At 52.9% G+C, this 25,180-nt stretch overlaps 2 non-coding genes across 2 annotated transcripts; both read left to right on the forward strand.

Moving 5' to 3' along the window:
- Positions 1-11,777: 11,777 nt before the first annotated feature.
- TRNAS-UGA (transfer RNA serine (anticodon UGA)) lies at positions 11,778-11,859 on the forward strand. The gene has a single exon. It is a non-coding gene; the product is annotated as a tRNA-Ser (tRNA).
- Positions 11,860-18,562: 6,703 nt separating this feature from the next.
- Positions 18,563-18,644, forward strand: TRNAS-AGA (transfer RNA serine (anticodon AGA)). The gene has a single exon. It is a non-coding gene; the product is annotated as a tRNA-Ser (tRNA).
- Positions 18,645-25,180: the final 6,536 nt, after the last annotated feature.

Consider the following 25,180-nt stretch of genomic DNA (forward strand, 5'->3'; position numbering starts at 1 on the left):
AAAGGAGGGGAGGGGGTAAGAGCAGAGACGAGAACTAGAGATGCGGGAGGAGAAAGGGTCTCGAGGGAGGGAGCAGCTGGAGAGAACCAAGGAGTGCAGTGGACAAGTCGCCGTATGAATACTATTGGTCACAGGTGTTCTAGAGAAAAGTCAGAGCCAGCTGGTCCTGTGGTGTAATGATCAGCCCTCCGGACGCTGAATCTCGCAATCCCAGTTCAGAGCTTGGTAGGATCTGCTGGAGCTGTGTCAGATTGCCATGAAACCCTGGAGGTCCTGCTGCTCAGCATCCCAATTGTACAAGAGTCTATCTTTTTCCCTCCTGCTTGGCAACTCATGCCTGCTCAGGGGAGATCTCTGTTCCAGATGGCCCCATGCTATTGAACTTGAGAGTTCAGCTAGAGATGCCTTCCATCCTTTGGGTTGACTTATAGCTGATGATCACAGGTTCTTCTGCACATAGGCGCCGACTTCCCCTCTTTCCCTTGGGTGCCCCCACCATCGCCCCCACCCCACCCCTTCCCCACCCCCATTCCCACCCCTTCCCCAAAGTCCCCACCCAATTCCGCCCCCTCCCTGCCCCTATTCCAACTCTTTCCCCAAATCCCAGCCCCAGCCCCACCTCTCCCCTGCCTCCTCCCCTGAGCATGCCACGTTCCCGCTCCTCAGCCTCCCTCCCGGAGCGGCCAAACAGCTGTTTGGCGGTGGCTGGGTGGGAAGCGCTGGGAGACAGGTGGAGGAGCCAGTACGCAGCACGCTCAGGGGAAGAGGAAGGGGAAGGGGAGGGGGTGGGGTGGGATGGGGGAGAGGAGCTTGACTGCCAGTGGGTGCAGAGCACCCACTAATTTTTCCCCATGGGTGCTCCAGCCCCGAAGCACCCACAGAGTCGGCGCCTATGCTTCTGCACCCCGGCCCCTAACCCAGGGCAGGTGGAGGGTTGGAGCTCCCCATAGTGGCTTGGGCTCCTAGGTGGCTTTTACCATGGCCTGGCTTCAGCTTCTGTCCTGGCTGGGGGCAGGGCCTCCAGGGGAAGAGGAGAGGTGGGGCCTTGGAGACGGGCAGGGCCTCGTGGCTCCCCCACTTCCACTGAGGTTCTGGTGCTTTTGCTCCAGAGCAGAGGCTGCATCATTGGTTATATCTAAACCAACACCAGATGAAGATGGAGACATTCCCCAGGGATCTCAGTCCTAACCGGCCTCCTGTCCTGCTGCCAATGCAGCTCAGGCCAAGCCTGCAGCCCCCAGCTGTTGCTGCTGCAGGGTGTAAAGCCCTTTCACTCGTATTGCCGAGTGTCCCTAGCTCTGCGGCCTTTCTCTCTCCTCGTGCTGAGGGACCTTCCACTCCATTCCCAGCCCACGTCCTAATGGGACAGGGGGTCTTCTCCCAGAAGAGGATCATTCGGGACTGGATCCCTCTTTGCCTTTTCTCTGTGTCTAGCACAGTTCGAGGTGCCCATGGTGGGGTGTATGACCCCATGTAGAGCTGCCATTCAGCTTCCCTCATTTGGTCTCAGCTTTCACTGAATCCAACATTTTTTCAATCCATCATCGCCATCCTCCCAAGCACATTTCAATTGGCTCCACCTCCTTTAACCAGGCCGTGTCCCTGCAGTGTGTGCTCTCTTCATAGGTCCTCTCTCCATCTATCTCACCCTCTCATGTCTTTTCTGTCTTATTAACTCTCCTGTGTCTCTGCTCTCTAAGTACAGACCGACTCTGCATTTCTGGCTGTTCAGAGGATGGGAGGGCCATGCCTATGTGTGGCCAGCAGACAGCCACAAAGACACCAGGCCAGCCTGCTCCCTGCCATGCCAAACACCCTCTGAAGGCCACCCGCAGACCAGCATGCGGGGCAGCTGCTTGATGCTCTGGGGCCAACATCAGAAAACAGTAGGGGAAAGCAGGGCCAGCCCCATTGGTGGGGCCCCTGACTGTTCCCACTCAAGGTGCTCACTTTGGCAGTGGGACAGGAGATTTTACCCCAAGAGGCTTTTCCCCAGCTGGCGAGAAGCAGAGAAACACTCAGGCTCCAAGGCCCAATTTAGCAAGTGCCCTCAAGCACAGGGACAGGCGCACATTTGGAAGAGGGAAACTGCTCCACACACTAGCCCGGGCAGCCGCCCATTTTCTTTGGCAAGTCAGGAATGGCAAAGGCTAGACTGGAAGCATGTGGGGCTTACGCCCCAGCCTTTGTGACACCCAACCTCCAACTCCTTCCTGGGGCTCTGGGTGAAGCCAGAGCATTGACCTGAGCGGCCAAGGGAAGGTTCCAGCCCTGAAGGGAGCAGGACTTTCAGCACAATGGTAAAATGACACAAGCACAACCATTAAAGGGACTTGATCCCTCAATCTCCTGATCCAAAGTCAGATGCCTTATCTGTTAGGCCACATGGTCACACAGGAAAAGCCCCTCCAAGCACTTCTTTAGAGAAGACAGACACTGTGTTTCTCAGACTCAGGTCACCCAATGAGGGGGGCGAAGACTATCTGTGCACAAGAGACATGTGAGACTTAATTCTCTGGAGCCAGGTGCAGGAGGGTTAGGCACGGGGGACTGGGGTGCAGCGGACGGACCGGCTGTCTAGGTGCGGAGATTTAGTTGCACTGAGGCACAGGAAGAAGGAGAAGGAGGAATCCTGCTAATAGGCAGTGGCTGTGGAGAAAAAGAGGTGGCGATTCCCCCATCCTAAATGGGCTGGCTGGCCTGACCCTTCTCCCCTCTGCGGAGCGTGGCGGGGGCTGCAGCTCACCCCCTGTGGGGCAGGAAGGCACAGGTGCAGGAAACTGGGCTCTAATGCACCTAACTCTCCCTGTGCGGAGCTGGCCTGAGCCCCTCTCTCTCCCATGCCCCCTGTGAGGAGCTGGCTCATTCTCAGGCTATGGAGAAATTCAGCCCCAATTTACCAACCTTGGTATGTTCATTTCCCCATCATCACACAGCCATGAATGGATTTCACTTAGGAGGCAGGGTCAGTATTAGCCCCAGGTGGGATCTAAGGCACACAGAGGTGAAGTGACTTTCCCAAGGCTAAGCAGGGAGTCTGTGGCAGAGCGGAGAACCAAACCCAGCACACCTGGCCCCAGGCCTGTCCCTTAACCACTAGGCAACCCTTCCTACCCCAAGAAGGGGGAGACTCCTCTGCGCTTTGAGTATGTGGGTGAGCTAGGCACTAGACCGAGCCACCAGGAGGGGGATGGGAAAAGGGACATGGGTGGGAAGCAAGAAGGGGAAACATCAGGAAGGGGAGCAAGGACTTGGAGAAGAAACAAGAGAGGGGGCAAGGGGCAGGGAGAGGGGAAAGACCCCACTGCTTGTCCCTCCCAGCTGCCACCTTCCCACAGCCATCACTGGCCCGTAGCTCCCAAAGAGGCCCCAAGCGGGTGTGAAGCAGAGTAAACATCATGTCTACACTGGGTTGTTAGTGAAGACAGCTTGGAGCTGTTTTGTGTGTGTGTGTGCTTTTCCGCTCCAGCCGCCCCGCAGGTGTTTTGTGTGTGTGTGTGTGTGTGCTTTGCTGCTCCGGCCCCCCCGCAGTTTTTGCTTGGGGCGGCAAAAAAGCCAGAGCCGGCCCTGTCTACACTGGGCTGTTAGTGAAGACAGCTTGGAGCTGAGTGCAATGATTTTGATACACTGTAACTCTCAGCCAGCCAGTGAAACGGAAGGTTTATTAGACGACAGGAACATGGTCTACAACAGAGCTTGTAGGTACAGAGACCAGGACCCCTCAATCAGGTCCATCTTGGGGGTAGGGAGCCCAGATCCCGGTTCTGGGCATCCCTCTATTTCCCCAGCCAGCTCCAAACTGAAAACCCCTCCAGCTCCTCCTGTGGCCTTTGTCTCTTTCCCAGGCCAGGAAGTCACCTGATCTCTTTGTTCTCCAACACCTTCACTTGGCACCTTGGCAGGGGAGGGGCCCAGGCAATCAGTTGCCTGGAGACAGACCCCTGTCCCCCCCTGCCCTCCAGGGCTCTGCAACAATCACACCCCCTTATCCCACCACCGAGATCCTTAAGAAATGCATAGGGGAAACTGAGGCACTCACACAGTAGTCAGAGAAAACATTATCATAGAATCATAGAATCATAGAATATCAGAGTTGGAAGGGACCTCAAGAGGTCATCTAGTCCAACCCCCTGCTCAAAGCAGGACCAATTCCCAGCTAAATCATCCCAGCCAGGGCTTTGTCAAGCCGGGCCTTAAAAACCTCCAAGGAAGGAGACTCCACCACCTCCCTAGGTAACGCATTCCAGTGTTTCACCACCCTCCTAGTGAAATAGTTTTTCCTGATATCCAACCTGGACCTCCCCCACTGCAACTTGAGACCATTGCTCCTTGTTCTGTCATCTGCCACCACTGAGAACAGCCGAGCTCCATCCTCTTTGGAACCCCCCTTCAGGTAGTTGAAGGCTGCTATCAAATCCCCCCTCATTCTTCTCTTCTGGAGACTAAACAATCCCAGTTCATAGACTCATAGACTCATAGACTCATAGACTTTAAGGTCAGAAGGGACCATTATGATCATCTAGTCTGACCCCCTGCATGCTGCAGGCCATAAAACCGTCCCTACCCCTTCCCTGGACTCTGCTGTTGAAGTCCCCAATCCTGTTTTAGGTGACTTCAATCGGCAGAGACCCTCCTGCTAGAGATCCCTGCCCCATGCTGCGGAGGAAGGCGAAAAACCTCCAGAGGCTCGGCCAATCTGCCCTGGAGGAAAATTCCTTCCCGACCCCAAAAATGGCGATCAGTCAGACCCCGAGCATATAGGCAAGAGTCACCAGCCTGACCCCTGTCAGCCATTATACGATTTACCTACCATTGTTTGGTTTTCCTTGACTACTATGTTTTACCATTAAACCATTCCCTCCATAAATTTATCTAACTTAATCTTAAAACCAGACAGGTCCGTCGCCCCCACCGTTTCCCTCGGAAGGCCGTTCCAATATTTCACCCCTCTGACGGTCAAAAACCTTCGTCTAATTTCAAGCCTGAACTTCCCCACGGCCAGTTTATATCCATTCGTTCTCGTATCCACATTAGTACTAAGCTGGAATAATTCTTCTCCCTCCCTTGTATTAATCCCTCTAATATATTTAAAGATAGCAATCATATCCCCCCTCAGCCTTCGCTTTGTCAGACTAAACAACCCAAGCTCCTCTAGTCTCTTTTCATACGACAGGTTTTCCATTCCTCTGATCATCCTAGTGGCCCTTCTCTGCACCCGTTCCAGTTTGAGTTCATCTTTTTTAAACATGGGAGACCAGAACTGCACACAGTACTCCAAGTGAGGTCTCACCAGCGCCTTGTACAACGGGAGCAGGACCTCCTTATCCCTACTAGATATACCTCGCCTAATGCATCCCAAGACAGCATTGGCTTTTTTCACCGCCACGTCGCATTGTCGACTCATAGTCATCCTGCGGTCTACGAGGACCCCTAGGTCCTTCTCCTCTTCCGTTACTTCTAACCAATGCGTCCCCATCTTGTAACTAAAATTGTTATTAGTCATCCCCAAATGCATTACCTTACACTTTTTACTATTAAATTTCATCCTATTTCTGATACTCCAATTCACAAGCTCATTCAAGTCTCCCTGCAGGATATCCCTATCCTCCTCCGAATTTACAACGCCTCCCACCTCAGCCTCTCCTCATAAGTCATGTGCTCCAGACCCCTAATCATTTTTGTTGCCCTCCGCTGGACTCTTTCCAATTTTTCCACATCCTTCTTGTAGTGTGGGGACCAAAACTGGACACAGTATTCCAGATGAGGCCTCACCAATGTCAAATAAAGGGGAACGATCACGTTCCTCGATCTGCTGGCAATGCCCCTACTTATACAGCCCAAAATGCCGTTAGCCTTCTTGGCAACAAGAGCACACTGTTGACTCATATCCAGCTTCTCGTCCACTGTGACCCCTAGGTCCTTTTCAGCAGAACTGCTACCTAGCCATTCGGTCCCTAGTCTGTAGCAGTGCATGGGATTCTTCCGTCCTAAGTGCAGGACTCTGCACTTGTCCTTGTTGAACCTCATCAGGTTTTTTTCTGCCCAATCCTCTAATTTGTCTAGGTCCCTCTGTATCCGATCCCTACCCTCTAGTGTATCTACCACGCCTCCTAGTTTAGTGTCATCTGCAAACTTGCTGAGAGTGCAGTCCACACCATCCTCCAGATCATTAATAAAGATATTAAACAAAACCGGCCCCAGGACCGACCCTTGGGGCACTCCACTTGAAACCGGCTGCCAACTAGACATGGAGCCATTGATCACTACCCGTTGAGCCCGACGATCTAGCCAGCTTTCTATCCACCTTACAGTCCATTCATCCAGCCCATACTTCTTTAACTTGGTGGCAAGAATACTGTGGGAGACAGTATCAAAAGCTTTGCTAAAGTCAAGAAATAACACATCCACTGCTTTCCCCTCATCCACAGAGCCAGTTATCTCATCATAGAAGGCAATTAGGTTAGTCAGGCACGACTTCCCCTTCGTGAATCCATGCTGACTGTTCCTGATCACTTTCCTCTCCTCTAAATGTTTCAGAATTGATTCCTTGAGGACCTGCTCCATGATTTTTCCAGGGACTGAGGTGAGGCTGACTGGCCTGTAGTTCCCCGGATCCTCCTTCTTCCCTTTTTTAAAGATGGGCACTACATTAGCCTTTTTCCAGTCATCTGGGACCTCCCCCGATCGCCATGAGTTTTCAAAAATAATGGCTAATGGCTCTGCAATCTCACCCGCCAACTCCTTTAGCACCCTCGGATGCAGCGCATCCGGCCCCATGGACTTGTGCATGTCCAGTTTTTCTAAATAGTCCCGAACCACTTCTTTCTCCACAGAGGGTTGGCCACCTTCTCCCCATGCTGTACTGCCCAGTGCAGCAATCTGGGAGCTGACCTTGTGCGTGAAGACAGAGGCAAAAAAATCATTGAGTACATTAGCTTTTTCCACATCCTCGGTCACTAGGTTGCCTCCCTCATTCAGTAAGGGGCCCACACTTTCCTTGATTTTCTTCTTGTTGCTAACATACCTGAAGAAACCCTTCTTGTTACTCTTAACATCTCTTGCTAACTGCAACTCCAAGTGTGATTTGGCCTTCCTGATTTCACTCCTGCATGCCTGAGCAATATTTTTATACTCCTCCCTGGTCATTTGTCCAATCTTCCACTCCTTATAAGCCTCTTTTTTGCATTTAAGATCAGCAAGGATTTCACTGTTTAGCCAAGCTGGTCGCCTGCCATATTTACTATTCTTTCTACACATCGGGATGGTTTGTTCCTGCAACCTCAATAAGGATTCTTTAAAATACAGCCAGCTCTCCTGGACCCCTTTGCCCTTCATGTTATTCTCCCAGGGGATCCTGCCCATCTGTTCCCTGAGGGAGTCAAAGTCTGCTTTTCTGAAGTCCAGGGTCCATATTCTGCTGCTCTCCTTTCTTCCTTGTGTCAGGATCCTGAACTCGACCATCTCATGGTCACTGCCTCCCAGGTTCCCATCCACTTTTGCTTCCCCTACTAGTTCTTCCCTGTTTGTGAGCAGCAGGTCAAGAAAAGCTTTGCCCCTAGTTGGTTCCTCCAGCACTTGCACCAGGAAATTGTCCCCTACACTTTCCAAAAATTTCCTGGATTGCCTGTGCACCGCTGTATTGCTCTCCCAGCAGATATCAGAGTGATTAAAGTCTCCCATGAGAACCAGGGCCTGTGATCTAGCAACTTCTGCTAGTTGCCAGAAGAAAGCCTTGTCCACCTCGTCCCCCTGGTCTGGTGGTCTATAGCAGACTCCAACCACGACATCACCCTTGTTGCTCACACTTCTCAACTTTATCCAGAGACTCTCAGGTTTTTCTGCAGTATCATACCGGACCTCTGAGCAGTCATACTCCTCTCTTACATACAATGCAACTCCCCCACCTTTTCTGCCCTGCCTGTCCTTCCTGAACAGTTTATATCCATCCATGACAGTACTCCAGTCATGTGAGTTATCCCACCAAGTCTCTGTTATTCCAATCACATCATAGTTCCCTGACTGTGCCAGGACTTCCAGTTCTCCCTGCTTGTTTCCCAGGCTTCTTGCATTTGTGTATAGGCACTTAAGATAACTCAACGATCGTCTCTCTTTCTCAGCATGAGACAGGAGTCCTCCCCTGTTGCGCTCTCCTGCTTGTGCTTCCTCCCAGGATCCCATTTCCCCACTTACCTCAGGGCTTTGGTCTCCTTCCCCCGGTGAACCTAGTTTAAAGCCCTCCTCACTAGGTTAGCCAGCCTGCTGGCGAAGATGCTCTTCCCTCTCTTCGTTAGGTGGAGCCCGTCTCTGCCTAGCACTCCTTCTTCTTGGAACACCATCCCATGGTCGAAGAATCCAAAGCCTTCTCTCCGACACCACCTGCGTAGCCATTCGTTGACTTCCACGATTCGACGGTCTCTACCCCGGCCTTTTCCTTGCACAGGGAGGATGGACGAGAACACCACTTGCGCCTCAAACTCCTTTATCCTTCTTCCCAGAGCCACGTAGTCTGCAGTGATCCGCTCAAGGTCATTCTTGGCAGTATCATTGGTGCCCACGTGGAGAAGCAGGAAGGGGTAGCGATCCGAGGGCTTGATGAGTCTCGGCAGTCTCTCCGTCACATCGTGTATCCTAGCTCCTGGCAAGCAGCAGACCTCTCGGTTTTCCCGGTCAGGGCGGCAGATAGATGACTCAGTCCCCCTGAGGAGGGAGTCCCCGACCACCACCACCCTCCTCCTCCTCTTGGGAGTGGTGGTCGTGGTGGTCGTGGAACCCCCATCCCTAGGACAGTGCATTATGAACATTCCCACTTCGTCACATGTAGTTTATTACTATTTTAATTAAGACATTAAGATCACAATGATAGACACACATTCAATAAGTAGAATATGAAAAGTGCATAAATATGCTGAAAAGTGCCAGTTGGGGGGAGCTGGGTCCCCCCCCCACATACACACCGTCTCCTTAAGGCAGGAGGGGGCAGAAAGGAGTGAGTAGGAGGCCCTCACAGGAGGGGATTTAGGAGGAGGGGGCACAGCGGGTGCAGGAAGGAGTGGGGTGGGGCCTTGGGGGAGAGGGTGGAGTTGGGATGGGGCACCCACTAGCAAAACCAAAAGGCAGCACCTATGCTAGGCCTGAAGTAGGGTTACCAACTTTCTGCACAAAACCAAACACCCTAGCCCTGCCCTTTCCCTGAGGCCCCGCTCCTTCCCCGAGGCCCCGCCCCCGGTTCACTACATTCCCCTTTCTCCGTGGCTCGCTCTCCCCCACCCTCACTCAGTGTCACTGGACTGGGGCAGGGGGATGGGGTGCGGGAGGGGGTGAGGGCCAGGAATGAGGGGTTTAGTGTGTGGGAGGGGGCTCCAGGCTGGGCATGGGGGTGGGGTGCAGGAGGGGGTGAGGGCTCTGGCTGTGTGTGTGTGATTTTAAGGCCAGTCAAGACAATTAAATAATCCAGTCTAATCCCCATACACGTGACAGGCCACAAAGTCACCCCTGCACTGAGCCCAACTACCAGGATTAGACCAAAATATTCCAGCCCTTAGGAGAATATCCCGTTGTGTGCCACAGGCGGAGCACAGGAGAGGCAGAGGGGCACCAGCACCTGAGGCCCCTGCACTGGCAGAGAATTGGTTTGGTGAGATGTACCCAGCTGATCCGGGCAAGAGACTCGTGCTCCATGCCGCAGAGGACAGCAAAAACCCCAACCTCCCTGCCAGTCTGACCTGGGGGAAATTCCTTCCTGACCCAAGAAATGGAGATCAGTGAGACCCTGAGCATGTGAGCAAGGCACCAGCCAAGCACCAGAGAGAAAGCCCAGCACGTTTTCTATCTCACCTGAGAGCACTTGCTTCAGCACCTCCTGCCCCCTCCTGCCACATCCATGTGGGGTGGAGAATCCATCATTGCCCTGGGTACTTTGTTCCAATGTTTAATCGCCCGATTTCAAATGTGTCCCTTATTTCTCATTTTAGTTTCTCTGCCATTAACTTCCAGGTGTTGGTTCTTGTTCTGCCTTTCGCTGCTAGATTAAAGAGCCCTTCAGTACCCAGGAGTTTCTCTTTGGGAGGGGATTTACGCCCTGTCATCAAGTGACCTCTGGGTCTTCTCTGTGATAAACTGAACAGACTGAGGGTCTCGCACTGGAAGGCAACTTTTCAGCTCTTTTTTTTTTTTTTTTTAGCTCTTCTCTGCCTCCGTCCAATTTTTCATTTTTCATCTTAAAATGTGGCCAACATGACTGTGTGCAAGCGTCCAGTGTTGATCTGACCCATGTTGTACACAGAGATAACACTAGTGCCCTATTTCTAGTCACTGTTCTCCTGTCTATACAGCCAAGGATGGCCACAGCATTGCACAGGGATTTCATGCTGAGTTGTTTGCCCGTTATCACACCTAAATCCTTCTCCGAGTCACAGAAGTCTGGCCTTGCTCTTTAGTAAAGCTCAGTGTGTTTGAATGGCCACAGCTTCCCAAGTGCTCCGTAACATACACAAGGGAACCCCCTCCTCAGCCACCTTCCCCTGCTGCTGGGCTCTTTTCTCTTCCTTCTTCTCCAGGATCTGGATGTGTCATTGTGGGGGGAGTTCTCCTCCTCTCTGCCTGTGAGCGATGTGACCCTCCCCGCCACCGATAGACTCACCAAACCCAGGATTCCTTCAGCCTGAAAGCGGAGGGGAGCCGTCATCCGCTCCCTCCTTAACACTCCAGTCCCAGGCCCTGAATTCCCTCCCAAAGCACAAAAATCCACAATGGGCCCAACTCCTCTCTCTGGTGATTTCCTTTCTCCCACAAATCTGTCTTGAGGACACGACCCTGGGAACAGGTGAGCACAGCCCCTGAGATTTCCCCTCGCAGTCGTCAAGGGGCAGTTCGCCCGATTACACAGCTCGGGAATGTCGGATTTTTCTTTTCTCCTTTCAGAAGTAAATGGTTGTATTTCTAGTCTCTTTCTCTGACCCCCCCAATTTGCTGCTTCCAATTCTCTGCTGTACACACCAGAACTGGATTGGGTGAGGAGCCTGGAGCCATCCTGCACTGGGTACATGGGGGGCTTGCAGGATCAGACCCTAAAATAGCTTTGGAGGGAAATTCTACCCCCCGCAACCCTGACCTGTTCCTAGGAGGTGCCGGTACTAACCCAGGCCGCCGAGCACCATGGAGCAAAGAGACCAATTTTATCAGTAAGTCAGACGCCCCCGGCCACCCGCTGCCTGGGTCACCTCCCCTCAGGTGATGCGACTCGCCCTCCATTGCCATTGCTGGGCCCGGGGGCAGCCACACGAGCCATGGGGATGGGCAGCTCCCAGCCCTGAGCTCCCCAGTCACCGCTCTGCCGGTGCCCGTCACTCCCAACCCGCAGACCTTCCACGCTCTATCTGTGACTTCTGCTACCAAACCACCAATGCGCTAACTCCTCTTGGGAGACATTTGTCTGCCCAATACTGCTGCTATTCCAGTTATTGACTCCAGGAAACATTTTCCTTAGCCTGGTTCCTTGTGTCACTGGTTTGTCTAGCAAAGGTCAGTCCCTGGCCCTGTGCTCCCACCATCCTCATTCATATCAAGCTTTTCCAGTTCAGAATCATTTCCCATTCCCGCTCTGTGGGAGGGGAGATTTTCAAAGCGCTCTCTGTGTGACTGCACATGGCTGAGCAAAGAGAACAAACCCCAAATCCCCCCTGTGCTTTGGGAGCCAGGTTTGCTGTGTGAATTCTTCAAGCCTGGGCATTGTGAGTACTTACTAGTTTCTCTGGCATGAGGCCACTATTGCGCTCACAGCTGTGATGGCCGAGTGGTTAAGGTGTTGGAGTTGAAATCTAATAGGGTTCCCCTGCGCAGGTTCGAATCCTGCTCACAGCGAGGCTGGTGTTTTAGCCAGTCTCTAACCCTGGCAATACCTCTGTAAAACCCCCTGAGACACTCAATTCTCTCCCTACCCCAAATAAATCCTGTTCTGCTCCTTTCATAGAGATCCCTGGGACACCACCTCACACTGTGTCCCTGAGGTGTCAGGCAAACTCTCAGCACCTGAAGCCTCTGCCACTCACCTAGCGCCCCATGGATCAGCCATAATCCTGGCAGCTGCTTCTCTCTATAGAGTGTGAAAGGAGACAAGTCAGTGCAGCCAGAGGTGGCAACTCCATAGATGCTATGGGGCTGCAGAATCAACAGAAAACAAAATAGGTGCCCAGCAGCCACCTCCATCCCTGCACCTCCCATCTGCTAACAGGCCTGGCTGACAACTCCTCCTCTTCTCCTTCAGCGCCTCCCGCCTGTCAGTAATCCAGTATGCTGGAGGAGTGGGGAGAGGAAGAGAATGGACAGGGGTGGGGGTTTGGGGTCAGGGCCTGAGGCGGAGCAGGGGTCAAGCAACCCCTGGGAACTCTCAAAGTCAGCACCTCTGAGTGCAGACGCCTTCCCTGAGTCTGAGCTACCAGGATCCCAGCCAGAGAGCAGGTGCCACAAGTCTCAGCCTCCCTGTCCCACACATGGCTCTGGGCACCACCAGGAATCGTTTGCCTCCTGGCACACAAGGCAACTTAAAAGCTGAGTCCCTGGACAGCAGCTCAAACCCTGGCCCCGCCCATTAAGAGCCCGATGGCTCTACGGACTGAGCTAGTCCGGCTTGCTAAAAGCCTCCACCCCTCCTCTTCTTCTCCACGGCCACTGCCAATTCCTCCTCCTCTTCCTCCCTCCTGCGCCTCAGGGTCACTAAATCTCCACACCTAGACAGCCGGCCTGTCCGCTGCACCCCAATCCCCCGTGCCTGAGCCTCCCTGCCAAAGCCCTGCACCTGGCTCCAGAGAATTAAGTCTCACATCTCGCTGGGAACTCGACTTCTTGTGCCCAGAGAGTCTCGTTGCCCCTCAGTAGATGATCCAAGAAACACAGTGTCCACCTTTTCCAAAGAAGAGCTTCTCGTGTGGCCTAATGGATAAGGCATCTGGCTTTGGATTAGGTGAATGAGGGCTCAAGTCCCATTGTGCTTGTCCAGTTTTACCTTTGGCCACAGAGCATCAGCAGCCGCCCGCATGCTGGTCTGCAGGTGGCCTTCAGTGGGGGTTCGGCATGCCAGGGAGCAGGGAGCAGGTTGGCTGAATGTCTTGTTGCCTGTCTGCTGGCCACACATAGGCATGGTCCTCCCCTCGTCCTGCCCCTCCCTCAGTTGCTCTGTGGCTTATAAACCTTCCCTTGGAGCTGTCAGCACCAGCCGCCTCTGCTCTAGGTGCCCAGAGGAGGAAAGGTGTGCTGGGCTCCAGCCTGGGACTCTTCCCCCTTCTGCCTATCTCTGACTATTAACCCTGACCCTGGCACTCCTTCAAGCGCCATGTGGGCAAGAGGAAAAGTGTGGCAGGAAGCACAAGGGCCAAACTTCTGGGCATCAGATGAAGCAGCGAGAATCCCAGCCACCAGGAATCAGTAGCCAGGGTGGCAAGTTCTAGAGCCCCCAACCCACTGCAGCCATCCCAACAAAAGAGAGAGAGAAAGAGAGAGACAGAGAGCCATATACACAAAAGGGAAAGCCACACAAAACATAGAAAGAACAAATCCACACCAAAAAATACAGCAAAAGCACACAACAAGAAAGCACAAAAACCACATACCAAAAGAATACTTAGCAAAAAACAATATACATGCAAAAATCATACACACACGCACACAAAACTATGCAAGGCATCCACAAAAATCACACAGGACCCACATGCAAATCAACACGACAGACAAAAGACACACCAATATACAGAAAGCCAGGCAGGGTTTGAGTCTCACAGCGAAGAGGGTGGCACAAAGGTGGTTTGGGGAGCAAAGACTGACGGGGTGTCGGGGGTGAAGAATGACAATATGGGCAGTGCTCTGGGCTCGTCTTGACCCCTCCTGACACAGGCGCTGATGGAGAGCAGAGCCTGGTAGATCTGTAGAATCTGCCCTGCTCTCCGTAAAGCAAGGGAACCTCAGTGTCTTCTCAGCTGCAACTGTATTTTCTGCAGGGCAAAATGATTGGCAGAAAACCATTTGCTTAAAGAAAACTAGTGCTCTAGGTGAGGCTTGAACTTACAACCTCAGCACTACTCCACACAACGCTGTTCTATATGTACTAACCCATTGCACCACTGGAGCCCACATTTAGGGTCTTCTCTCCTTGTTTCATGGCTGGATTAGGGGATGAGGGGGTTGCATTAGCTAAAACAAATCCATATTAAAGGCTGCAGGATGGCAGCAACAGAGGTGGGGAGCCTCCTTCTATGTGATAGAGCTGGGTCCCCCATTCCACTGCTGAGGGAAAGGTTGGTGCTTTGAGCCCACCTGATGCTGGAACGTCTCATGGGTGAGATTAACAAGACTCTTGAGAAGAGAAGAGAAGAGAAGAGAAGTCTTTTCTATTCCTGCAGAGCTCCATTGGTCTCCTGTGGCCCTTTCGGCTCTCTGCTCCCCTGCTGGGGAGATGCAGAGACAAGCCCCCATCTGGGTGAGTCACCGAGAGGCTGTAGCCGATGGAGTGTGTGTGGGGGAGGGGGAGGGTTGGACTGGGCTCAAGGGGAGAAGGTTGTGTGTGACAGTGTGTGGGGGAGGGGGAGGGGGAGGGGGAGGGTGTGTTTCTTAGGATAAAAATGATGGAAAACACAGGGGTAGTGACAGTGAAGTCCCGTGTCTGAGTGTTATGACCCTGTGTGGCGCTGCCGTTCACCTTCCCCTCCTATGGTCCCACCTTTCATTGAATCCAACATTTTTTCACCTGTCATCATCCTGGAGGTGTCCCACATGCCTCAAATACAGAGTGTCCCTCCTAGAGACACCGAGGACTGGAACTGATTTCAGCTGCTGGACAGCTCTGCTCGGTTTTTATACATTTGCATAGGAAAATGCTGAGTGTTTAAATGCATTTCAAGCCCCTCCCCCCCCCACACACACACACATTCAGCGAACTCCTGAACACAATGGAGATGGGTCTGGAAATCAATTTTCATTTGAAAAAGTTTTTAAAGGGAATCACTTGGATTTGAATTAGGAACCCATCACCCTGCAGGCAAATATTCAACCAGGGAGCTGTACTCTCAGCAAAGAAGGCCCTGTATAGCCCAGAGCAGAAACAGCTTTGAACCTGGGGGTTAGTAAACTTTATCTCTATACAAACACCACTGTTACAAAATCCCCACACCCGCTCTGTGTCACCAGAGCACAAGAACAACTCTCCTTGGAGCACACACGGCTCCCCAGCTCCGTGCCCGTCAGCCTCTTCAGCATTGCTCCAATCCCTGAAAGGGACAGGGCACCGGTAACTAGAACCCCTTCATCCCCATAGAATTAATGCCAAATAATTCCATTTCGACCAGAAACGTAGAGCTCCTCTGTGTGTCAGCCCTGTCCCGGTGTAGCTCCCCAGCAGTGAGTGTGGTCTATAATGCAGAGGTCACGTTTTTATAGTTTGAACATTTGTGGTTCTCTGGTAGAATTATTGTCTCTCATACGGCAAACCTGGTTTTCATTCATGTCCAGTGAAGAGCTGAGTATTATTGTCTAATGTAGAAGTTACAGAATTTAAACTAGGAAGACGGGCCAATTTTCCCATCATTTCACCCCTTTACATCCGAACATGCTGACTTTCTGAATGACCCGTCGTCGTTCAACCAGAAGATGTTGGGGGGAAGTAGGGGTCACTGGGGGAATTCTCTGGGCTCTGTTATGAATCGGGTCAGACCGGATGTGCATAGTGATCTAGTTTGGCTGTAAAATCTATGAAGCAACACCAAATATGGTGTTAAATTAATCCTCAAAATGGCTGTTCCTCATCCAGATCCCAGCAAAGGGCTCTCCAAGGAAGGGGGCTGTTCAGGAAGGAAAGAAGAAAGATGTCCTCCTCTCCCTGGAGGAATTGGGCTCTGCACTTTGGACAGGAAGGAGGGAAGGAAATGGCCACACGATGGCACCAGAACCGGAACGATGGCACTAAGAAATGAAACACAACAGGCTGCTTCTGTGCACATTGATTCTGGACAGTGAAGGACCCTGACTCCCGTATCATGAAAAGCCAAATCGCTGTTTCTTTCTACAGCAGGGAAGACCAGGAGAAAAGAATTGCAATAACTGCTGCCTTGTTACTGGTGAATACTTTTATATTATAAAGAAAATTGTAACAAAATTCGTCTGAACTTGAGCTGCCTGTTATTAAAAGCTGGTTCCCCAGTTCAGTTCCAACGGCTCTGCTAGAAACACCCCCAGGTCCCTGCTCACCCCAGCGGGAGCAAAAGAGAAACCCCCATTGGGCGCTGCCCTTAGCTCCAGGATGCTGTCACGGGGGTGGTTGAGGGGACTAATTGTTCGGTGCTGAGGAGGGAGTCAGTATAGGCCTCTGGTGTCTGCTCCCAGCATCTGCCCAGCCCAGTCTGTTCTCTGCCTCTGCTGCTGCCCTCTCCACGCTCCAGAGTCAAACCTGCAGGGCCCCCAGGGAGACAGAGGCTTGCAGGGCCGGCTTTAGGCCAATTCCACCAATTCCCCCGAATCGGGCCCCGCGCCTAAGAGGGGCCCCGTGCCCAGTGGCAGGGCCGCCGGAGGGGAGAGGAGAAAGAAGTGCCCGAGAATCCCTTCCCTGGCTAGAGGCTCCTTTTTAATTTTTACTCACCCGGTGGCGCTCCGGGTCTTCGGCGGCACTTCGGCAGCGGGTCCTTCACTCGCTCCGGGTCTTCGGCAGCACTTCGGCAGCAGGTCCTTCAGTGCCGCCGAAGACCCAGAGCGAGTGAAGTACCCGAAGACTAGGAGTGCCGCCCGGTGAGTACAAGCCCCATGTGTTTTTTTATGTGGTTTTTTTTTTAGTCATCCCTGCCAGGGCCCCGTCGAAACTGTTCGAATCGGGCCCTGCACTTCCTAAAGCCGGCCCTGGAGGCTAGGGCAGGGCAGCAGCCTGGGTTGGGCTGGGAAGATGCTGGGAGCTCTCGTTCCCCCACAACTGGCCTGGCTCCCTTCTCAACAGCAAACCAATCAATTCCACCCCCCTCCCCGGAAACATCAGCCTGGAGCTAAGGGCAGCACGGGACGACTCCCTTTAGTTCCCACCAAGGCATGAGGGAACCCAGGGCATTTCTGACGTGGAGAAACCAGCCGTTAATAACAGGCAGCTCAAGTTGAAGCTAAGTGTTTTTAATATTTTTACAACACTAAATAACCCTTGAATCCTAGTGTCACCATCCATTAAATGCCTTCAGCCTTATAGTTTCCCAAGTGCAAAACTAAACATCTCTTCAAACACAAGGGAGTGGGGATCAGTCAATGTTCAGAATCATCCCACATAAAAGAACCATGTTGAGGTTCATGGTCGTCCCATCATGTGCTCATCACCTTTCCCTCCTCTCCCTTAAAAGTTTTGGTATTTTGCACAGAAACTTTCTTCCCTCAGGAGAGACCTGGGAACCAGGGATGCCAGCCAGACAAACACCTTTAAGAGGAGGCGTCCCTCTCCCTGTCACAAAATGACCTCCCTCCTTCAGTTCAGTGACAACCTGAATTGTTCCCTATCCAGGCAGAGCCGGAGGATTGAAAACAGCAACATCAAACCCTGTGTAGCTCGCAGGAATGAACACAAACACTCCCTAGTATCTGAGGAGATGTTTAGCTTTACCCTTGGTCACCTACAAGGCCAAAGGGAAAGGAGGTGGCACCAGATATAGAGTGAAACACGACACATCATAATTATGCCCATAGTGACTGCAAAATCTTTTTATATACTTCTTATTGTCATCAATGTATTATTTTCTCTGGAGTCTAGACCTTGACTATACCTTGACCAAGAAATTTGTATCTTGATAAAAATAATCTACTACCCCTGGTTAACGCAATGGACTTGACACCCACTGGGGTGTCCCTACACAGGTACAAGTACTAACAACAATGGCTGCCTTTTAGCCATAGTTTTTAATCAGGGCAATACATTGATATAAACCTGAGTCCTTCACCCACATTCCTTAGGGCATTTTGCCACCATGTAGACAGTTAATTTCCCTCAATTTCACACAGAGACACAATTTCCTTTGCACAGATCCATGAACAGCAAAACCTCCCTGTGTCTCTGGTCTGAGCCAGGGCGTTCGATTCCAGTGAACCTTCTCTCCTGCAATGGCGATGGTCAGACAGAGGGGATGTGGCACCTGCATCCCTGCCAGGGAGATATTGGCTCGGCTCTTTCTTTCTGCTGCTGTTGTTAGTCCATGAAACATCAAGGGTGGAATGCAAGGCTGAGTTCACACACTAACCCCCTGAAATATTTCAGTGCCCCAGAGAAATCCTGTCCCCTCCTATTGGGATGATGTGCTGGAGATTTGACTGGGAAAGGGACTGTCTGAATTGTCAGAGTGGGGAATGAAGAACAATCTACAGCAATGTCGTTAACTCAAACACACTCTAATCATGCTCCAGCCGGAAGGGAATGGGCAGGAATTCTCGCTGTTCAGCCAAGGACACTTACACTGATGCACAGCCGTGAGTGTGCTGGGGAAGCTGGTCTGAGCAAACAAGCTAAAGTGACAATTCTGTGAGAACAGAATCATCATGTAGTAAAAGAACCATATATCAAGTAGTTGTGGCCGAGTGGTTAAGGCGATGGACTAGAAATCCATTGGGGTTGCCCCGCGCAGGTTCAAATCCTGCCAACTACGGAAGCCCTGGGCTGCTGTTGTTATTATTATTGTAGTTTTAGTGCCTGAGCATTCACAGTGCGAACTGGAGCGAGATCTAGTTTCACTCTGTCTACACTTAAAACACTGCTATAGCACTTTGGAGTAGACAGTCTGGAGGGGTTTTCCCATCCCTGTAATAGCTGCATTGACAGAACAATTCTTCCTTTTATTTAGCACTATCTAACCAGGGCTTAGGTCACCTTAACTATACTGGTTTGGCGGGGGGGAGGGATTTTTCACACCCTGAGAGATGTCGCTCTGCCAGTTAAGTGCCCAGCATACACCAGCCCTTAGATCCCTCTTGGTATTTCAATGCAGGCACTGACCTGTGCGAGGAAAACATCAGCTCACAAACACAGAGACTGAATTCCCCACATTTAATCTCTCTGCACTTTCCAGAATGTCACAAAATTCAATTCATTCCTGCTAGGACAGGAAAAAAAATAAGAGAAGCTAAGTTTTTGGCTTGGTTAAATAAAGTTAAGTGTTTAATTAATAGAGTGAAAATCTGTACTGATCCCTCTAAATAACACCATAAGGTGAAATAAGAACAGAGACAAATCTTGTCAGAGACGACTAATTTCGCAAACGCTCTTCCCATTATTAATTTCCACACCGCCCCCATTGGAGGTCTGGGCACCTCCAGTGTCACTGCTCTGCATTCCCCTTCCCCTTAGAATTGTTCTCGGCCATTCCCAAATGTGGAACATTGGGCAGTTCAGAATGCGACTAGTGACCCAGGCTCCTTTCTGCACCGGCTCTACATTGCTCCAAAGCAGCTTCTCCCCCTGCAGAGTCGCCCCAGCACTGCAGTGCAGCCGCCCAGGGTTCAGCAGGGCCCCTGGCAAGGATAGTGGGTGCAGCTAACAGCCCGGTGTGCCTGGCAGTGAGGCAGGGGCAGCCCGAGGCTGGAAGCTCTCAGTCAACTGTAAAGAAGCAACACCCCCCACAAGTACAGAGATTGAATTCCCCAACGTTAACATCATGACACCCTGTAGAAAGCCACACGGGTCAGCTGTGTTTTCACAGGAAGATGCAAAAATCAGGTGACACCAATTTTTAAATCTGAGTAAATAAAGTTGAGGAGATAGTTATTAAGGTGGCAAAAATATGCCAAAGATCCCTCTACATAACACCTGAAGGTGAGATAGAAACAGAGACAAACCTTGTCAGCAAAGGATAATTTCCCAAATGATCCTCAAAATGTTACTAATTCCCATCTGTTCTCCATAGGAGCTCTGTGCAGTGTAACTGTTCTGCAGGCAGCTTCCCATTAAATGGTGTTGTGGGACAATCCAGACCTGGACATTCACGTATTTGGAGTTGCATAACTTAGGTCGACTTAGCCCCGAAGTGTAGACCTGCCCTTAGGCTGTCTACACTTAAAACACGGCTGTAGCACTTTGGAGTAGACAGTCGCTACAGTGATTGGAGGGGTTTTCCCATCACTGTAGTAGCCAGATTGACAGAAGAAGTCTTCCATCCACCCAGCACTATCTATGCCAGGGCTACGGTCAGCTGAACTACATTGGTTAGGAGGGAGGCTTTTCACACCCGGAGAGACGTCACTACGCCAGTTAAGGGTCCAGAGTACATCAGCCCTTAGATCTCTCTTAGTATTTCAGTGCAATGAAAGGTGCGAGGAAAACATCAACTCACAAACACTGAGATTGAATTCCCCACATTTAATCTCTCTGCACTTTCCAGAAAGTCACAAACTTCAGTTCATTCTTGCTAGGAGAGAGAAAAATTAAGTGACACTAAGTTTTAGGCTTGAGTAAATAAAGTTATGGGTTTAATTAATATAGTAAAAATTAGGGCAGTCGATTAATCGCAGTTAACTCAAATCTACAATCACAAATTCAAATCTATGACCATAAGCAAAACCCCCACCCCAGAGTGCGCTGGGCAGTGCCCTTCGCCTCAGTTTCTCACCTTGTAGTGTGACAGGCCAATCCAATGTTCCTTTAACAGACCCCTCCGGTCTCCTTCCCCCAACCCCCTCCCCTTGGGCAGCAAAGCCCCAGGGGTGAGGGAGGGAGGGGAAGGCATCGAGCAATACCTCAGCTTCTGCTGCCACCGCTCCCTCAACGGGCTCTCGGTTTGCCCTGTTCACTCTGCGTCGCTGCCGCTTCACGGCATTGTCCTTCACCCTGCTGCTGAGAGCTCCTGTGTCACCACTTCCCCTGCTGCCACCTGCCTGTCTCCTGCAGCCTCTGCGTGGCCACGTAGTGGGGGAACCTCGCTGCCAGTGCAGACTGGGCAGCCTCTATCATTGCACCACCATGGGCAGGGCGCGAACTGCCAGCTGAGGGATACTAACCCTCTGCCCCGCCCCTTCTGTCTGAGGCCCCGCCCCTTCTGCAAACCCCACTGGATCCCAGAGCCCCCCCATCGCAGTGGCCAGCTCCCACCCCAGGCTAGTGCCCCAACCCCATCGTACCCCGACCTCTCTCCCAGTCCCAGAGTGGGAGGTGCGGCCCCAGCTTCCCCAGCCCCGGAGCCCCAGGAGGGCGGGTTACACAGCCCCGACTCACCCTGCCATTGACTCGTGTGGCTCTGTGCTCCGTCAGCTGGGGCAGGCCAGGCTGCGGACGTGACTCAGGCTTGGGCAGCATGGCCGCGCTTCCCTGACGAGGCATGAGGCAGGCCAAGAGCTCTGCGCAGCCTACAGGGAGGTGGGAGGGAGGCGTCTTCGAGCCGGTGTGTCTCGTCCGTTTCTCCCTTGCCCCTTGAGCGGAGGCGGGAAGGGAGCGAAACGAGCCCGGCTGAAGGTTTTGCGCTCGGCCTTGAGGATTAAGCCCGAGCCCCCGGCATGGCTGCTGGGAGACGGGTTTCTGAGTCGCATCCAGCTCCTCTTCGGGCCACCAGCTGAAACCACTGAGGCCACGGGAGACATTTTTGAGGTGGCAAAAGGGAACCTTTGAGGCTCCCAGAAGTAACAGAGGGCTATTACCATCCCTGGCTGGGCTCAAACCACCAACCTTTTGATTAACAGCCAAACGTGCTGACCCATTACACCACAGAGACACATACTTACTAATACTAAGACTGCTACCTAGCTGCCTGTGCATCTGCAGCAGAGTGTTGGGGTGCAGGAGGGAGTGAGGGGTCAGGCTCTGGGGGGTAATTTGGTGCAGGAGGGGGCATGGACTAGTGCAGAGGATTGGAGTGCAGGGGGGCTGAGGGGTGTAGGCTCTGGGGGAGAATTTTGGGGCAGGAGGGGGCACCAGACTGGTGCAGAATGTTGGGATGCAGGGGGGCTGAGGGGTGCAGGCTCTGGGGGGATTTAGGTGCAGGAGGGGGCTCTGGGCTGATGCAGAGGATTGGGGTGCGGGAGGGAGTGAGGGGTGCAGGCTCTGGGGGGGATTTTGGGTGCAGGGGGGCTCCAGGCTGGGGCAGAGTGCTGGGGTGCCAGTGGGGGTGTGGGGTCTGGGAGGGAGATCTGGGCTGAGGGTTGAGGTGCAGGTCATGAGAAAGGAAAAGAAAAATATTTCGGACGTCCAGGAGCCCGATCCTGTCGGTGGCGGGGAGCAGCCCCTCGCTGCGGCCGGGGACGGCGAACCCCAGGCGGCTTGCCTGATGGCCGGGTCCCCGTCTCGGCGTGTCCAATCCTTTCCCCCAGCAACAGTTCCTGCAGCTGCCCCGCCTGGTTTGGACCCTGCCCGTCAGGCCGAGTCTGGTCTGCTCAGGGAAACGTTCTTAGTCCCCACTCGGCCCCCAGCTCAACCCCATTGAAGGGAATGGGTTGACCTGATGGCCGGTTGTCTCGCGGATGTCCAGAAGGGGTCGCCCCAAGCCACCTCAGGCGACTGAGAGAACCAGGAGGTCGGACAGGATTCCAGGTTTGTCCTGCTGACAGGGCAGGTGGCTTTTTGACTCTGTTCTTTCAGAAATGTGCGTGGAGATTTGTGGGACAGGGTTTTCAGGACCTCTGAGAACCAGAGCTGAGCCTAGGGGACCAATCAGAGTATTGTACCGACCTCTTCGCAGGGGGCAAAGCGCACGTCTGACGTCCCACCCCCACTCCATAGAGCCCGACATTCACACAGCTTCTCCCATGTGATTCCCTCCATCATCAGAGCCATGCGGAGACAGGAGAAATTCTCCCAGACTCCCTTTAGCCATTGCCAGCCCCCAGGGTAGCAGAGGTTGAGGGGTTGGGTGCTCTTGTTAAGAAATGCCGGCTCTCAGGGAAGTTGCGAATGAGCATTAGCAAAGTGGGGCGATGTGCCGTGGAAAACTGCCCTGCTCCAGATGTTCAGCCTTCAAGGTTTTGTTCTAATTTGTGTTCCTGCCCTTTCTCCCTCTGACAGACTCTAGAGGGGAACAGGAGCCGATTGAGGCCCCCACTCATCACATCTCTTGTGAGACGGCAAAGCAGCTGTTGCATGGGAAGGAGGAGACAGAAGGGGCAGCGCAGTATGTGCCGGGCTGTACCAGCCACGTATTGGATTGGGAGGAGTTAACCCCATAGTCTAGGCAGAGGAAGACAAGGCCCCCACCCGCAGCCCTGCTGGACATGCTATAACTGGAGCACCATGTGAAAGGGAGCAGCTCAGCTCAGTCTAGGCAGACGCCAAAAATGGAGGATGCCCATTGCAGGCTCCAGCACAGAAGCTGCTGAAGCCCCTGACTGCCCCGAGGCGCCGAGACCCAGGCGCATCCCCAGGCACCTGCAGACGTGCAAGGGAGATCGGAGTCTCTGGGAGTTACCCAGGCCGGGAGCCCGGAGACCCCCAGCCCAGGGCCTCCAGACATCTCATAGGAAGTAGCCCGGGGGGATTAGCCATTGTCCTGAGTGATGTCATCATGTTTTGGTTGGATCCCCATTGACTCAGTGGCAAACACACTCACCATTGACAAGGGCCTGGGCTAGGACCCGGGACCCCTGCCTTGGCCGCCATCCATCCCTGGGTGCCGGCCCAGCTCCCCAATGTGCCACTAGGCTGCACAGCCCCAAGAGAAGAATCTTGCCTACATGCTCGGGGTTCTACTGATCGCCATATTTGGGGTTGGGAAGGAATTTTCCTCCAGGGTAGATTGGCAGAGGCCCTGGAGGTTTTTCGCCTTCCTCCGCAGCATGGGGCAGGGGTCGCTAGCTAGAGGATACTCTGCGACTTGAAGTCTTTAAATCACAGGATTTGGGGACTTCAATAGCAGAGTCAAGGGAAAGGGGTTGGGTCAGCTAGATCATAATGGTTCCTTCTGACCTTAAAGTCTATGAGTCTATGAGGAGGGGCAACTATATTAACTCTGAACGCTAGGCCACACAGCTGTGTGGTGTCTGGAATGGGGCGTGTGTGTTCCCATGATGTCCCTTCCCCTCTGCCTGCAGAACTGAGGAAAGGCGCAGGTCTGAGGAGCAGAGCAGGAGCTCTGGGAAGGAGAAGAGCAATATGAAGATGGAGTCTAAGATGAGGCCAGGTGACTACTGTGGAGGGAGACATGCTGGACAAGGCCAAGGATTGGGGAGACAACCAGGAGTGAGTCCAGGGTGCAGATTTCTAATTGTAGCTGTGATGGCAGAACGGAAGGAGGGTTGAAGCCAGGGCCCTGGGGTGTGGGAGTACCAAGAAGAGGAGCCTCGCCACCACTGCTTTTTCTTTTCCTCTTGTCTTGTGTTTCATACCAAGGGGAAAGAAGTCGCGGGGACGGAAAGTGAGCGAGAGCAGTGACAGCGTGAATCCTGTTGATGCCAGGCAAGACCTGCCCAGCTGGGACAAGAGTAGCTGTCTCTGTCAGTGAGATCAGTGTCTGGTTTGAGGAGGGCTCTGGTCACAGCCCCCCTGGCTCCAGGCAGGGACGTCCCGTTACCTGGGTGTGGGTTTCCTGACTAGCTGTGGCTTCAAGGGAGATGATGTTGCCTTTTGTGGGGGCTGATCATCTCTCTGGCCAGGAGTGGTGTGTGCTCCCTCGCAGAAGGTTGGATCCATGAGGGTGACTCCCTGTTCCGAGTTTCTTTCCTTCCTCCTAGGTTTCTCTCTCTCTCTGTTCTTCTCTACTGCGTTGGCCAACTCACACTCAAACTCTGTCTCTCCTTCCATGAACACCTGTCATGTTCAGTTGCCTGCATCCTCTTCCTCTGCTCCCCTCCCCCAGTCTCCTATGGGCTAGGCTGTGTCTATCTGCCTATGGGCATGGTCTCTGCCCTACTGGGAAGGATGCGTACTGCCTGCCAGGCCAAAGGGGTTGCTCCTCCCACCCCTATCTTCCTAGAGAGTTTGGGGAGACTTTATTGCTGTAACATGCTCCAAAGGGGTCCCAGCCCAACCCCCTCCACTTGCGATGCGCCCCGAGGCCCCCCTGCCCACTGGCTCCTCTCCCTTCTACCCCCTCCCTCTTGCCCACTGCTCGCTGCCAGGCACGGGGCTCCTCTCCGGCCCCTGGTCCCTCCCACTGCCACTGCTGGTGTCTCTCCACCGTGAAGGCTCTTTATCACGCATTAGCTCTCTTAGCTCAGGACATGGGGCTCCCACTGGTCTCTCTAGACTTCTTCCTCTGCCCCGTCGCTC

Source organism: Malaclemys terrapin, chromosome 15 (assembly GCF_027887155.1).
Source record: "Malaclemys terrapin pileata isolate rMalTer1 chromosome 15, rMalTer1.hap1, whole genome shotgun sequence".
Classification (NCBI taxonomy): Eukaryota; Metazoa; Chordata; order Testudines; family Emydidae; genus Malaclemys; species Malaclemys terrapin.